Source organism: Hypanus sabinus, chromosome 21 (genome assembly GCF_030144855.1).
Source record: "Hypanus sabinus isolate sHypSab1 chromosome 21, sHypSab1.hap1, whole genome shotgun sequence".
Lineage (NCBI taxonomy): Eukaryota > Metazoa > Chordata > Chondrichthyes > Myliobatiformes > Dasyatidae > Hypanus > Hypanus sabinus.
In genome coordinates this window covers 10132876-10147242 of record NC_082726.1, presented here as the reverse complement: position 1 = coordinate 10147242, position 14367 = coordinate 10132876, and the positions used below count along the sequence as shown (strand labels likewise).

Below are 14367 nucleotides of genomic sequence, written 5' to 3'. Positions count from 1 at the left end.
GTTTTTTATCAGCTTCAATGGACCCGGGCCTCAAGCTGTGGAATGGGTTGCTTTTCAGCCACTGGAGGTGAGGCGTCCGAACAATCACGCCCTATCGGGGGCGGCTTAATACAGTTGTGGCGACTGAAGGTTTAAAATATATATATATATATATATATATATGTTTGTCTGGTTGTGTTTTCTAATATTCTATATGTGCTTGTATATATGAGGACTGGGCCTCATAGTCATGGCGTCACCTAGCGGTAGTCGGGCGTTGGGGCGAGGACTGGGTGTATACACGCATATTCTGTGTTGTATTTTTATTGATATTCTGTTTGGGTTTGTTGGCTTGTATGCATCAAGTTGTGATGTCGTGTGGGGAGGTGGGCCTTGGGACTCCTATTACGTGGTTGTGATCTCATGTGTGTGACTATGGGTAATGTGTCTTTGTTCCTTGACCCTGGAGTAACGCTGTTGCGTTTGGCTGTATTCGTGAGTATTGGTATATGGTTAAGTGACAATTAAACTTGAATTGAATTGCAGTCCAGTGAGGATGTCCCGGACTCTGGACCCCCAGTCTGCAGGAGAACACGCATTAGGGTGTGGGTTTTTGGAAGGAGATCAGGGTTGCCATGTCATCCACTACCTCAGGTAGATAGGGGGAAAATACGTGGGAAGAAATAAAAATTTGCTGTTTTATAAACAGCTTTACATCCCTTTAGTGGCAAGGGAGTGCTTCACTCCCAGAAGAGCGCTCTTCCTGGGGTGGCAGATATTGATGTGCAGCTTCGGGAATGTTGTTGATGGAATCTGGTGCTCTCGATGTGGCCACCTCGACGTTGGTGAGACCAAGCACAAACTCTGTGGCTGCTTTGCTGAGAATCTTCACTTCGTCTTCCAACTCTCCTGATCCCCCCAGTTGCCAGCCAGTTTAATTCCCCTCCCCATTTCTGTACTGGCCTGTCTGTCCCAGTTTGATTTCGCACCCCCCCCCCCCACTGCCCCAGTTGCCAGCCAGTTTAATTCTCCTCCCCATACCTGTACTGGCCTGTCTGTCCCAGTTTGGTACCCCCCCAGTTGCCAGCCAGTTTAATTCCCTTCCCCATACCTGTACTGGACTGTCTGCCCCAGTTTGATTTTGTACCCCCCCCCCCCCCCCCGCCCCAGTTGCCAGCCAGTTTAATTCTCCTCCCCATACCTGTACTGGACTGTCTGTCCCAGTTTGATTTTGTACCCCCCCACTGCCCCAGTTGCCAGCCAGTTTAATTCTCCTCCCCATACCTGTACTGGACTGTCTGTACCAGCCTCCTCTCCTGCTAACATGAGGCTAGAGACAAAGCAATGGAACAGTCATTGTATTCTGCTTGAGTACTCCCCCAGCCCAACTGCAGGGACATTGAATTTTTCAATTTCTGGTAACTGGTTCCCCCTCTGTGCCTTTTCTCTCTCCTCTTGGTCTTCGGGGTGGGGCTAAGGGTGATGGGCAGGCGATGGAGGGCTGGTGCTGGAAAGAAATTAGTCCTGATGGAATGGCAGAGCAGACTTGATACTCATTCTAGACCTTGTGGTCTACCCAATTCCTCTTTCAGCCACCTTCTCCCAGCACTTTGCATGCAGCTTTTGGGTCTTTGCAGCCTTTTGTAATTGAGCTATGGTGGAGAAGAAGGAATTGCTGCAGTAGTTTGTGCATAGTGGATTCCCACAACAGGCAATATGTGGCGGTCAGTTTCTGTTTTCGTCATCCTCACTACATCATTGTCATCAGAAGGATGAGGGGGTTCTCATTGAAACCTTTCAGACGTTGAAAGGCCTAGACAGTAGATGTGGAAAGAATGTTTCCTGTGGTGGGAGAGTCACCCAGCCTCAGAGGACACAGCCTCAGGATAGAGGGGCACCCTTTTAAAATAGAGATGTGGAGCGATTTCTTTAGCCAAAGGGTGGGAAATTGTGGAGTTTGTTGCCACATGCAGCTGTGGAGGTCAGGTCATTGGGTGTATTAAAGACAGAGATGAATAGGTTCTTGATTGGACATGGCACCAAAGGTCATGGGAAGAAGCCCAGGAACTGTGGTTGAGTAGCAGATAGAAAAAAAGATCAGCCGTGATTGAATGGTGGAACAGACTCGAGGAGCCGGATGGCCTGATTCTGTTCCTATGCTTTTTGGTCTTATGGTCATGTACCAGAGACTTGGGCATTTCAATCTGTCTCGAGTCAGATGTCCATTTGCATTCATTCTACGCTGCCCATTCGTCTCCTCACCTTCCCATCAGCTTCTCCCAGGTTCTCCTGCTCATCTGCACACCATTTACAGTTGGCTAGTTTATATACCGATGTGCTTGACTTTGGGCTATGAGATGAAGCTGGTGGACCCATGCCTTCCTAGAATACACAAGCCAGAGCCCGGGGTTGAACCCCGGTCGCTGGGAGCCTGAGGCCTTAGCTCAGAAATGTTCTAAAGAATGCAATTTCTCTCCTTGCTCCTTGCGTATAATGGCTGTGAGGGATTTGCTCTGTTGGGTGACAGGAAAATCCCAGTTTATCTCCCTTGACTAAATAACACAGGATGTCTGTCCTCTTGGGCTGTACGTGTGTGAAATATAATTCGATTGCAGTAGTTTGTCGTGAATTCCATGCTTAAGCTGTGAAACGTCTCTTGGTTTCAGTTTTCTCAATCCTCTCACAGTGGTGGAAACTTCCCAGTGTTGTTCTGACTAATAATCTTTAAGTCATTACTCCCAGGTGAGCAGGTTTGTTGACATGTATGTGGGAGCTTGCTGTGCACAATTTGCCCACAGCATTCCTGACACTACAGAAAAAAATCCTTCGTTTGCTGAAAACTTTCTGAGTTTGTCAGAGGCTGTGGCAAGTCCAGTCTCACTCACTTTGCCCTGATCCACACTCTGCCCTGGGGATTTAAACCTGCCAGTTCCCCTGAGGTCGGTATCTGGACAGTGCGGTTCCAGTCCCTGCGGTTGGAGACTGAGGTGGGTGCTCAGGTGATTGAAATCAGTGTAATGGAAGTGCTCAGCCTGATTTCCTAGTCTGATTTGGGAAGAGCTGTCCTGAAGCCTAGCATGGGCAGATGGTTTAACACTGGCAGCTGGAGGGACAGCTGGGGTGTGTGCAGGGAGGGTTTGGGCAGCTGGGTGTAGGGACCAAGAATTGTACTCCTTGGGGCATTGGAATGGCAGTGGGAGGGTGGAGTCAGGAAGGCAGGGAGTTGAAGGCACAGGATTAGTTCTGGAGTGTGGGGGCAGGGTGAATGTCAGGTTGGAGGGTGGAGATGGGCAGGGACAAAGGTGGATGGAAGATGGGGATGTGGGGACAGACTTGCTGGGTTTTAGGGTCGGAGTAGAGACTGCTGAACAGACAGGTGGGTTGTAGTGTTCTGCCTGTGGTGGTGGGTTGTAGTGTTCTGCCTGTGGTGGTGGGTTGTAGTGTTCTGCCTGTGGTGGTGGGTTGGAGTGTTCTGCCTGTGGTGGTGGGTTGTAGTGTTCTGCCTGTGGTGGTGGGTTGGAGTGTTCTGCCTGTGGTGGTGGGTTGGAGTGTTCTGCCTGTGGTGGTGGGTTGTAGTGTTCTGCCTGTGGTGGTGGGTTGGAGTGTTCTGCCTGTGGTGGTGGGTTGTAGTGTTCTGCCTGTGGTGGTGGGTTGGAGTGTTCTGCCTGTGGTGGTGGGTTGTAGTGTTCTGCCTGTGGTGGTGGGTTGTAGTGTTCTCCCTGTGGTGGTGGGTTGTAGTGTTCTGCCTGTGGTGGTGGGTTGTAGTGTTCTGCCTGTGGTGGTGGGTTGTAGTGTTCTGCCTGTGGTGGTGGGTTGTAGTGTTCTGCCTGTGGTGGTGGGTTGTAGTGTTCTGCCTGTGGTGGTGGGTTGGAACGGTCTTTGTCTCAGGACGTGGGCAGCTCTTGGTCAATTTTCAGCTGGTCACTCGTGACTCCAGACTGTGACCGGTGCCTGTGCTATCCCCACTGCTGTGAGGCTCAGTGTGGTAGGTGCTCATGGACTGGGCAGTGGAGTGTTGGAATCAGATGTTCCTGGAGCTCTGTTTGGCGATTCCTGCTTCTTTCATAAAGTGCCAAAGAAAACATCAGTGACAAATGGTGGAAATGTCCAAGTGAGTCATGGACTCAGGATTCAGTGGTCTGTAGAGGAAACACTGAGAACAGTGTAGTGAAGCTGGAGAATCCTCTCTCGCACCGGCGTAGCCTCACTCGTCCAAGGTTTCCTGCATTTCCAACTTGTTCCACCAGCTTCCAGTTTATTTCCACTGGCTCATATCACCCACCTCTCCCACCCCCCACAGCTTTCAGAGTGTTTACTCATGTTTTTAATTGAAATCATTCATTTTTCTCCATCTAGTCACGTAATCTTGATTTTTCTTTTATACTTGCTACTTATTCACATGTTCCAGAACAGCGAGTCAACCTCCCAGGTCTTTGACGTTGCGCAGTTGACGTGAAATGCTTTGGCCAGCAGTTGATGGAAAGGGTGCCAGCTGAGCATGAGCAGAGAGGGGAAATCTTCCTAGTTTGTTTTCTCAGAGCACAGTCTTATTTGAATTATTGGCATGGAGCCTATCTTTGAAACAAGTCTCTCACTGTTTGACAGGATGAGTTCATAATCAGGAACACATGTCAGTTGGGAATCAGCTGGATTGGAGTTTACATGTAGGGATCTGGAAGTTGCAAGCTGTCAATCTTACAGCAAGCTCCCGCTCATTAACTTCGTCTATTATACTGCCACAGTCTCCTTGAGAATGAAGGACGTCTTTTTCTAGCATTGCATGGTGCGCTGTCAGGACTGAGTGGGCCCAGGGAAGCTGCAGTAAATGTAGTTAGAGTTGGAGCTTTCCTTGCCTCTGTTTTACCATTTATGAGGGACTTCCTTCATCTGCCTGCCATTCATTCCTTTGTCTCAGCAGCATGCTTTTAAGTTGAACATTTTTCCAGTTCAGAATGCTGGAAGTCAGGCTGTGCCTGTGAAGAGTGAGGTACAACTAACATTTCAGGTCAGTGATTTTTTTTCCTCGCGACTGGCCATCCTCAGTGAACTGTAAAGACTGGTTAGCAGTAGTTATTGAGTTCAGTAATGCCAGAGTGTGAGCTGTTTCCGACTGGAAGCTGGGCTCTGGGCTGGAGCGAAAGGAGGGTGTAAAGTGAAGGCATTTGGCAGTCAGAGGTCACCCAAACTGAATAAATACAGTTGTTTTGGGGTGGGGGGGGGGTTTGCTCAGTATAACAGTCACACGATCTGTCTTTGGATGACCTTGTGAGGAATGTAACTGAATTACAAATGGTAAAGTGTATAGAGCCGCACCTTCGCATTCCATGGGGGAGGGGGTGTTGGTGGAAACGGATGAGTGAACCTTGAGAGGAAAAGGGCCCCGCTGGAGTCTGATCGTGGAGGCCAGTGGGATGTACCAGGTGGTGGCGTCACACTAGAGGTGTCGATCAATCTCAGAGGGTATTTGGGGAATGTGGATGATGCTGATGGGGTACATTGGTGGGTGTGTAATCACTCGGCATGAACTAATCATCCAGAGACCAGGGTTCAAATCCTATCGTGACAACAACTGTGCGATTTAATTTCAGTCAATGAACTGGAATTTTAAAGAAAAGCTTGTTAGTACTGATGACAGAACTAACAGATTGCTGTTAGAACACTCTGGATCATTAATGCACTTCAGGGAGGAAATCTGTCCTTGTGAAACCCCAGAGCCTCCAATTAAGGCACAAGGAAGGGATTTTAGGTTACGTTGTCAAACTAGATTGGAAGCTTACTTGGTGTTCGGAGGTAGAGAGTAGTGGGGGTGGGGGGTTTATCAAACTGTTGTCCCTGTCAGGTGTGGTGTGCTGGGACCTTTCTCATAAATGGATGAGGAAGTCAGGGGTTTGGTTTGTAAGATTACAGGTAACATGAAAACTGGCAGAGACACATACAGTAATTTGTCTAAAGATCAGCAAGACAGATTGGCTGGAAAGTTGGGCAGGGTGGTGGCAGATGGAATTTAACCTGGACAAGTGTGAGATAATGGATTTAGAGAATTTGAAATCTGGTAGGACAGAGAGAGAAAATGGCAGGGACTTTGTTATTGTCCATGACTCTCTGGGTGTGGTGCCCACAGGTAGATAGGGTAGTGAAGGAGGCATTTGTATGTTTACTTTCACAGGCTAAGTTGGGACGTCATGTTGCAGCTGTACAAAATATTGGTTGGACTGCATTTTGGTGTATTGTACATGTTTGGTCACTATACCACAGGAAGTGCGTGGTATCTGACAGTGCAGAAGAGATTCACTTGGATGTTGCTTGGAATGGAGAGCTGTAGTTATAAGGAGACTTGGGGCAGGCTGTGTGTATCCTCACTGAAATACAGGAGTGACCTTATAGCTTTATACAATGACCATGAGAATAGATAGTCTTTTCCCGGGACAGGTGACCCTACAAATAGAGGGCCCAGGTTTAAGGTGAGAGGGGAGAAATTTAAAGGAGATCTCAGAGGGAAGTTTTTCCCCACACTTAAGGACAGTGGTTAATTGGGGGATGCTGCCGGAGGAGACGGTAGAAGCTTAGAAGCAGTACAAGTGCAGTGTGTGAAAGGTATTTGAGCAGATACTTGGATTGGAAGATAGGGACGAGATAGGGACCTCATGCAAGCAAATGGGATTAGCATAGGTAGGCATCAGAGTTGGCATGGGCAAGGACATGTTTCTGCACAGTATGATCTACGAATGTACAGAAGCTAACTCTTTGTTGTCTACGAAGCACTTCCAAGGTCAGTTGGGAGTGGATAATACAAGCTGAAGTTGCAATGTAGATCAGAAGTAGATAAATAAATAAATGCTTGATGAGAGTGAGTGAGAGCAGAAGCATGGGAATAGAATGGGGTATGAATACACGAGGTCCTCAAAGGAAACTGCATTGTCAAGGGGTTTGTGGCTCCAGAGATAGAGAAGTCAAGTAAGTGAAGAGTTAGGGATATTGAACATTAAGAAATAGGTTCAGAAATAGGCCATTTGGTCCCTCAAGCCTATTCTACCCCTCAGCAGGAACATGGCTGAATTTTATCCATGGCACTATTTTCCTGAACTGTCCCCAGATTTCTTTAATGCCCAGAAATAAATCAATTTATGTTTTGAACTTAATAATTGAAGCTGCACAACCCTCTGAGTCAGAGAATTCCAGAGATTCACTGTTCTGTTAATGACAGTGTCTCTTCTCGTCTCAATCTGTAGCTAGCTCTGCTTTGAGTCTGACCCTCAGAGTAATCTCCTTTCCTGTCCCAATTAAGAAAATGTAACTTTCAACTTTCTTTTAACTCTCATTTTTCTAAACACTAAATATTAGAGAGTCAACCAACTCAACTTCTCCTCATATGATGCAGTGGCCCAGCAGTTAGTGCAGTTGCCTCACTATTCCATTGCCTCTGGGAGTGATCCTCTCCTCCAGTGTTGTATCTGGAGTCTGCAAAGTTTCCCAGTGACTGTCTATGTTTCCCTGGCTCTGGTTTACTCCCACAGCCAAAGGATGTGTTCGTAGGTTGAATGATCTTGAATATAAGTGGTTGACTGTAGATTTGAGGAGTTTATAAGGACATGAAGGATAATAAGTTACAGGGAAGTCAGAGGGAGAATGGGATTGACAGGATTGCTCTTTGAAACCCTACAGACTTTCTGCGCCAGTTGTGGAACTCTGCAATTCCCACATTGGTGTCATTAACCACTTTAGACTCTATAGAACTGTGTAGAAACAAATTATCCTAGACCGCAAGGGTCTGGCCACATTGGTAAGTGGATGCTTTCCTAGAATCTAGGTACACCATATCCATTGGTTCCCCTTCCTCTTGTTTGCTGGCTATGTTCTGAGAATACCAGTCGATTGCTCAGACATCCATATTGACTCACCTCAATCACGTCACAATTTCCTGAGTATCTTGACATCACATTCATTATTATAGAGTCCAGTGTTTTCCCAAATGTTGATAACAGGTCAATAGTGTAGAATGTAGAACATCAAAGAGTACAACACAGAGGAACAGTGTTGTGCTGAACCAGCTTAAAAAGCAAATCAAAACCACCAATCCCTCGTACCTACACCATGTCCATATTCCTACATCTTCCTTGCATCCATGTGCCTGTCTATCTTTTAAAAGTCCCTAGTGCAGTGGCCCCCAACCACTGGTCTGTGGCCCAATGGTGGGAGACCACTGCTCTAATGTATTTGCCTTCACCACCATACCAGGCATCCACCACTCTCTGAGTAAAAAAAAACACTAAATCCTTCCACCCCCTTGAACCTACCGACATCCCCCTTGAACCTTGTTTGTTTACTCCCCCTATTTTTTAACTAATGGGGCCACCTTTGCCCCCCTCCAGTCTGGAGGAAGCGGAATTTTAGAATCTGCAAGAGTTTTGGGGGATGGAAACTAGAGCATCTCCACAGGCTTTTGTTTGGGTGGCACAACTGGTAGAGCTGCTGCCTCACAGTTCAACCCCTGACCTTGGTCGCTGTCTGTGATGGCCTGTTCTCCCAATTCCCAATGACGTGCAGGGCGAGGTTAAATCATTCCCAGTGCGTAGCTAAGTGGTGGAATCCGGATGGATTTGATGGAAATGTGGGAGAATAGAGAGGTTGGTTGATGATGATTGTCAACATGGGTGAGAGGACCTGCTTCCATAGCATCTAACTGATTCTTTCCCATGCATGGAAACAGGCCTTCGGCCTATCTTGTCCATGCTGACCAAGGTGTCCGATCAAGCTGGTTTTTCGTTTCAGGTGAAGGAGTTTGTTATAAGGAGGAGTTCAGCCAGTGAACTCCTCATACTGTGGGAGTTGGAGGGGAAGTTACCTTTTACCTTCTGAAGTGTTGTGGCAGTGATGACCATCTCATGTTGGTTCTGTGTTAGAATGAGCCGAGGTTTTCAGTTTGTTCACTGATTCTGCAGGGGCAGAATCTGAGGCACTCGACGAGCCATTCCTCATGGTGCTCACTCTCTGTGTGTCTCCTCTGGTTTGCCCCTCAGGAAGGTGAACCCATCACCACCTTTTAAAATGGCTGCCTCCTGTCTCACTCTGGTGTGATTTAGTTTCAAAGTGCCTGAGTTCCAAGGCTGTGATAGTGAAGTGGTGCTCGCATCTGGCAGTGCTGGGAATGCCTACTAGGGTCCAGCCCCCATCTTCATACGGTGGACAGTTCCCTGTATGTGGTTTCTTCATGGGTGTGAGAGGCGTTTCATCTGAACCACCACACAGCTTTACAGAGAAGGGCTCAGTTAGTGACGAGGGCGAACCGGAATTGTTTTATTGTTATCATATGCACTGAGGTGCAGTGAAAAGCTTGCTTTGCAGACTGTTCATCCTGGTAAGATCATTACGCAGTATAATCAGATAGAACAAAGTAAAAGCCCAGCCCATCACAGGCTTCTCCATCATTGAGCACATTCACAAGGAGCGCGGCCACAAGAATGAAGCATCTACCCTCAGAGATCCCCGTCACCCAGGCCACGCTCTCTTCTTGCTGCTACCATCAGGCAGGAGGTACGGGAGCCTTAGGTCCCACACCACCAGGTTCAGGACAGTTGTTACCCTATAACCCGTCAGGCTCCTGAACCAGTGTGGATAACTTCACTCACCTCAACTCTGAACTGATTCCATAACCTGCAGACTCATTTTCAAGGCTCCGCAACTCGTGTTCTCAATGTTATTTATTAATGTAGTTTATTTGCTCTATTTGTCTTTTGTACATTGGTTGTTTGCCAGTCTTTGTTTATGTATAGTTTTAATAGATTCTATCGTGTTTCTTTATTTTCCTGGAAATGCTGGGGTGGCCTGGTAGCATAGAGAGGAATACACTTTGGGGTATTGGCATTCGGAGTTCAGATCCAGTGTCATCTGTAAGGAGTCCGTACGTCCTCCCCCATGACTGCATGGATCTCCTCCAGATTCTTCAGTTGCTCTCACATTCCAAAGATGTACCAATTAGTAGGTTAATCAGTGATTTTAAAATTGTCATATGATTAGGCTAGGGTTAAATAGAGTGGTTGCTGGGCTTTGCAGCAGGAAGGGTCTGCTCTGTACTGTATCTTCTAGGTGATTAAAATGAATCTCAAGATAGCATATGGTGACAGGTGTACTTTTTATTTTAAACAATAACAATTCAGAACAAAATGTAACAGCTACAGAGAAAGTGCAGTGCAGGTAAACAAGGTCAGGATCATAAAGTAGGTTGTGAGGTCAAGAGTCCAATTTGTCATCAGAAGTGAACCATTTCATAGTCCTTCAATAGTGGGGTAGAAGCTGTCCTTGAGCTACGTGCTTTCAGACTTTGGTATCTTCTGCTGAATGGATGAGGGAAGAAGAGGTGGATGGTGTCTTTGATTACGTTGGCTGCTTTACTGAGGAAGTGAGCGGTATAGACCGAGACCCTGGAAGGAAGGAAGGCTGATTTCTACGATCTGCTGAGCTGTGTACATAACTCTCTGCCGTTCCTTGTGGTCACATGTGAAACAGTTGCCGTACTAAACCGTGGGATGCTTTCTGTGTTGCATCAATAAAAATTGGTAAGGGTCGATGGGGTCACGCCAAATTTCGTTAGTCTTCAGAGGCATTAATGAGCTTTCTTGCCATTTACGTAATGTGTGGGGTCAGGACAGCTTCACTGTCTGCTGCCTCTCCAGTTACTGATCGCCATTCCAGATATAGCCCGTTCTCCATGACCCTGTTTATTAGTTTGGAACTCCACATCCCAAAAATGCGTTGATCTGAAGTGTTGCATTTCTCTCCCCATTCATGGTGTCTGACCTGCTGAGTATTTCTGTTTTTATTTCTTATTTCTGGCACATGCTGTTTATTTTTGCTCTTCCTGGACAATGGGGCAAAGTTGCCAGTGTAATCACTGCGAGAGTGCAGGGAATGGGAATGCAATGGGACGACATCACAAATCCTCTGAGGAATTCTGTGACTTCCGCGTGTGTTTGTGGCCACGTACCTGGAGGCTTTCAGTCTGCAAAATGTGTGTGTGTGGTGCTGTAACCATCTTACTGAGGAGAAGTGGAAACACCAGGGGACAGGGTCCTGCAGTTGTCAGGTCACTGCGAAGCTGCTTCAGACTGGGAGGTGTGATCAGCAAGATGAACACCACTTGGTGGCTGCAGGAGGAATGAGGCTGAAGTCCCCCTTTGCACCCAGTCGGTGCTGTGTTTGCTGAGGAGTGTGCCCTAGCTATTTACTCACTCATGCCAGAGGTAACTGCTCCAGGCCTTGGGGTTGGTAAATTCATACGGGCATGGGAGTGGTTACTGTAACGAAATGGAGTCAGGATAAAAGCTCTTTTTCAGACTGGAGTCTGTAATTGGTGGGATGGTGAATTAGTTGATTACTGTTACATGTATGGAAAGGCAGTGAGAAACTTTGATGCCTGCCGTCCATACAGAAAACGTCATCAGATCAGTGCATCAAGGTAGCATGAGGGAAAGCGATCGCAGAAGGCGGAGTAGATTGTTGCATGCTGGGAGGATTGAGGGTGATGAGGTAGAGGCAGGTAGGTGGGTCTGACTGCCTGTGCCACCACTGGCGTTTCAGGCAGCAGTGACAGTCCTCCGTCCCTGGCGGTGTTCAGGGCTTCCTTCATCATGTCAGTAGCTTCCTCTCTGCTTTTGCTGCTGTCAATCATACAAGTCCCAGGTGGAGACACAGGAATACTAAGATGCAGAAGGATTCTTTGTTGCTGTTTTCATAACAATTTTGTTTGACCAGTCAGTGATGTTATCCCTGTGATAAACCCCCCGAACCTGGAGGACCAGTGGACCACACTTAGTCTGGCCCTTCGGCCTGTTTGGCATGGGTGACCCTACCAAGGGTCAAAGCATAAAGCCCTGACTCCAGGTTGCTGAGTCACACAAGCCTCCAAACCACAAGGTTGTGGCCCTCTTGGAGGGGTGAGACTGAGTCCATGACCAAAGAGAGGGTGGGGAAAGGGAGTGTCCAGGGTGGCTGAGGCAAAGACGGTCCAGAGATACAACAGGGATCTGTATTGGTCTCTCTTCCATCCAATCAGAGATACTTATCTGGAGCGTTGTGTATGCATTGTTAATAATCCCTCCCATCCGTCCTGGTCCAACAATCTCGTTGACCCCCAGCATCGGGCGGAAGGTAACCTGGCATTCGGACAAGGACTGTTAGGATGTAAAATAGCTTGTTCCGCTAGGCCATAAGACCACCATCCAGGTCTCAGCTCACACAAAGTGCCAGTAGTGTTATACTGTTTACTTTTCAACTTGTGTCGTAAATGCACCTTATTATTCGTGATATTACTTTATGTGTTATGTGTGCGTGAGCGAGCTACAGTATATGTACTGTGTCCGGAGTACACCAGGGTCCGGAGGGATGTTGCTTTGTTTGTTGGTATACATGTGTGTGGTTGAATGACAATAAGCTGAACTTAAACTTGAGACCCAGCTATGTAGAATCTGCATTAAGAATGAAGTGTGTAGTGCTGATGATGGAAAGGTGGGGGAACGAGATGTGAGTGAGTGAGTGGCAGTGGAGAGAGATGTGATGGAAGCGTGTCATTGTTGTTACTGGAATGATGAACAGAGAGACAGAATGGAGACACAGACAAAATCTTGAGAACCTCAGCAGGTCAGGCAGTTTCAAATTGGGGGAAGATTTTTAAGCTATTGGTCGTTGGATGGACGAGGTTCGTAGATGTGGAGCTTGTACAGCTTGGATACTTGGCCCATCTGACCAAGATACGACATCCAGGCTAGTCCCATCTTCCGGTGTTTGGTTCGTGCCCCTCAAAATATTCCCAATCTGTGTGCCTGTCCAACCGTCAGTTAAAATTTGTTATTGTAAACGTATCCTTCTGCAAGAAAGCTAGCAGGCTGGCGCAGCAGGTCAGTTGGGAAGGCCAGGTCAGGTGTTGGCCGGCATTGCATTGGGGATGGAGCACAGCATGTGGGCGGAAGGTAAAACTGTGGGTTCAGTTGAAGCTTGTTCGTAGTTTTAGAGATATGGTGGGTATAGGGTTTCAGTGAAGTTAGTGACTGCTGGACATGCTTGGCAGGGTGCCAGTTCTGCTGCAGCGCTCGTCCTCCAGGAAGAGGCGCAGCGCAATGTTGCACCAAGCTCCCGTGCTGCCTCCTGCAGCTTCTGCTCTTCATGGTCGTCCATGATGGAACTATCACTGAAAGTAAATCAGATTCTAAAGGGCGATTCATAAAAGTATTCTTACAACAGCTAAATTATTCTAGGACACCCTGATGTATACTTCTATCGTGATGGTTTCATCTACCCCACGTATTAATCACCTCCCTTTGACACCCCCCTCAGTCGTCCTTTAGTTACCCATTGGTCACTCTTCCAGACCAACTCTCCCACACCCCCCGCCCCCTCTTTCACCCATCGAAAGTCTACAGCTCCCAATCTGACAACCCACAGAACCAGAGTGAAAATGAGTTATCGCCAGTCCTGATTTTTGGAGGGGGGGGGGGAAGCATCTAAATGGTTCTGACCTTTGGTTTTTAATGTCTAATTATAGGATTTCTTTTCAAAGTCCATTTCTGTCTCTATCCAGAAGCAGGACAACCTGAGCTGTCAGTATATTTCCAGAACATTCAGCCCTGCCAAATAGATAAGAGTGTTGTTTGAGATCATATTTGTACAAGGTGTGTGTAGACTGATAATATAGAGAGTGCAGTGTGGAAACCTTTGTGCTGCTGAAGAGTCGATGTAGGACAGGGAGACCAAACTATGCCTCTTGCTGAAAGAGATCAGGGTGAGAGGATTGGAGCAAACAGTTCTCTGGTGATATTGACATGGTCTTTGATGTTCAATTGAAATCCCACTGAAAGAGCCAAGTTCAAAATTCCCTTCATGATTGTTGGTGTCTGAACTCGGAGTGAAGTCTGGAAGGCGTTGGGGTGAAACTGAAAGCGAAGTTTGAAAAGCAAAGCAAAGAGAGGATTTGGCGGAAGAAATACAAGTAGTTGAATGCCCTGGATATTTTACAACTGTCTGAAAAGCAGGAAAACGGGATTATTACAGCCCAAAGAAGCACACCTGCTTCTGGAAGTGCAAGTTGAAGAAAAGTTGAATATGTTGTGACTTCCTTCACAAAGAGGGAATGATACTGATATTATCATGAATGAAATGAGGATGAAATTGTGGATGAAATGATATGCCCTCTTTGACAACATTTAAGGGATTCAGCATGTTTTAAAAAGGAGAAGTTGTCAGGCCCAGGTGTCGAAATTGGAGCTGACATTAAAGCAAGGTATGAAATTCCAGAACATAAACGGAAGAGATTCTACAGATGCTGGAAATCCAGAGCAACACATACACAATGCTGGTTTCAGCCTGAAACTTCGACTGTTTATTCCTCTCCATAGATGC

General features: G+C 47.0%; 1 protein-coding gene across 5 annotated transcripts in view; it reads left to right on the top strand.

The window, feature by feature from the left end:
• tln2b (talin 2b) overlaps positions 1 to 14367 on the top strand; it is a 352925-nt gene that overhangs the window by 22932 nt on the left and 315626 nt on the right. Inside the window, exon 1 of one of the 5 annotated variants that reach the window (XM_059945981.1) lies at positions 2945 to 2966. The exons of 3 other annotated variants lie outside the window; for them this stretch is intronic. The gene's annotated coding sequence lies outside the window, so the exon portion shown is untranslated. Of the gene's footprint in view, positions 1 to 2944; positions 2967 to 4703; positions 4985 to 14367 lie in introns of those variants that run through there. One more of the 5 variants, XM_059945980.1, reaches the window with a different exon arrangement.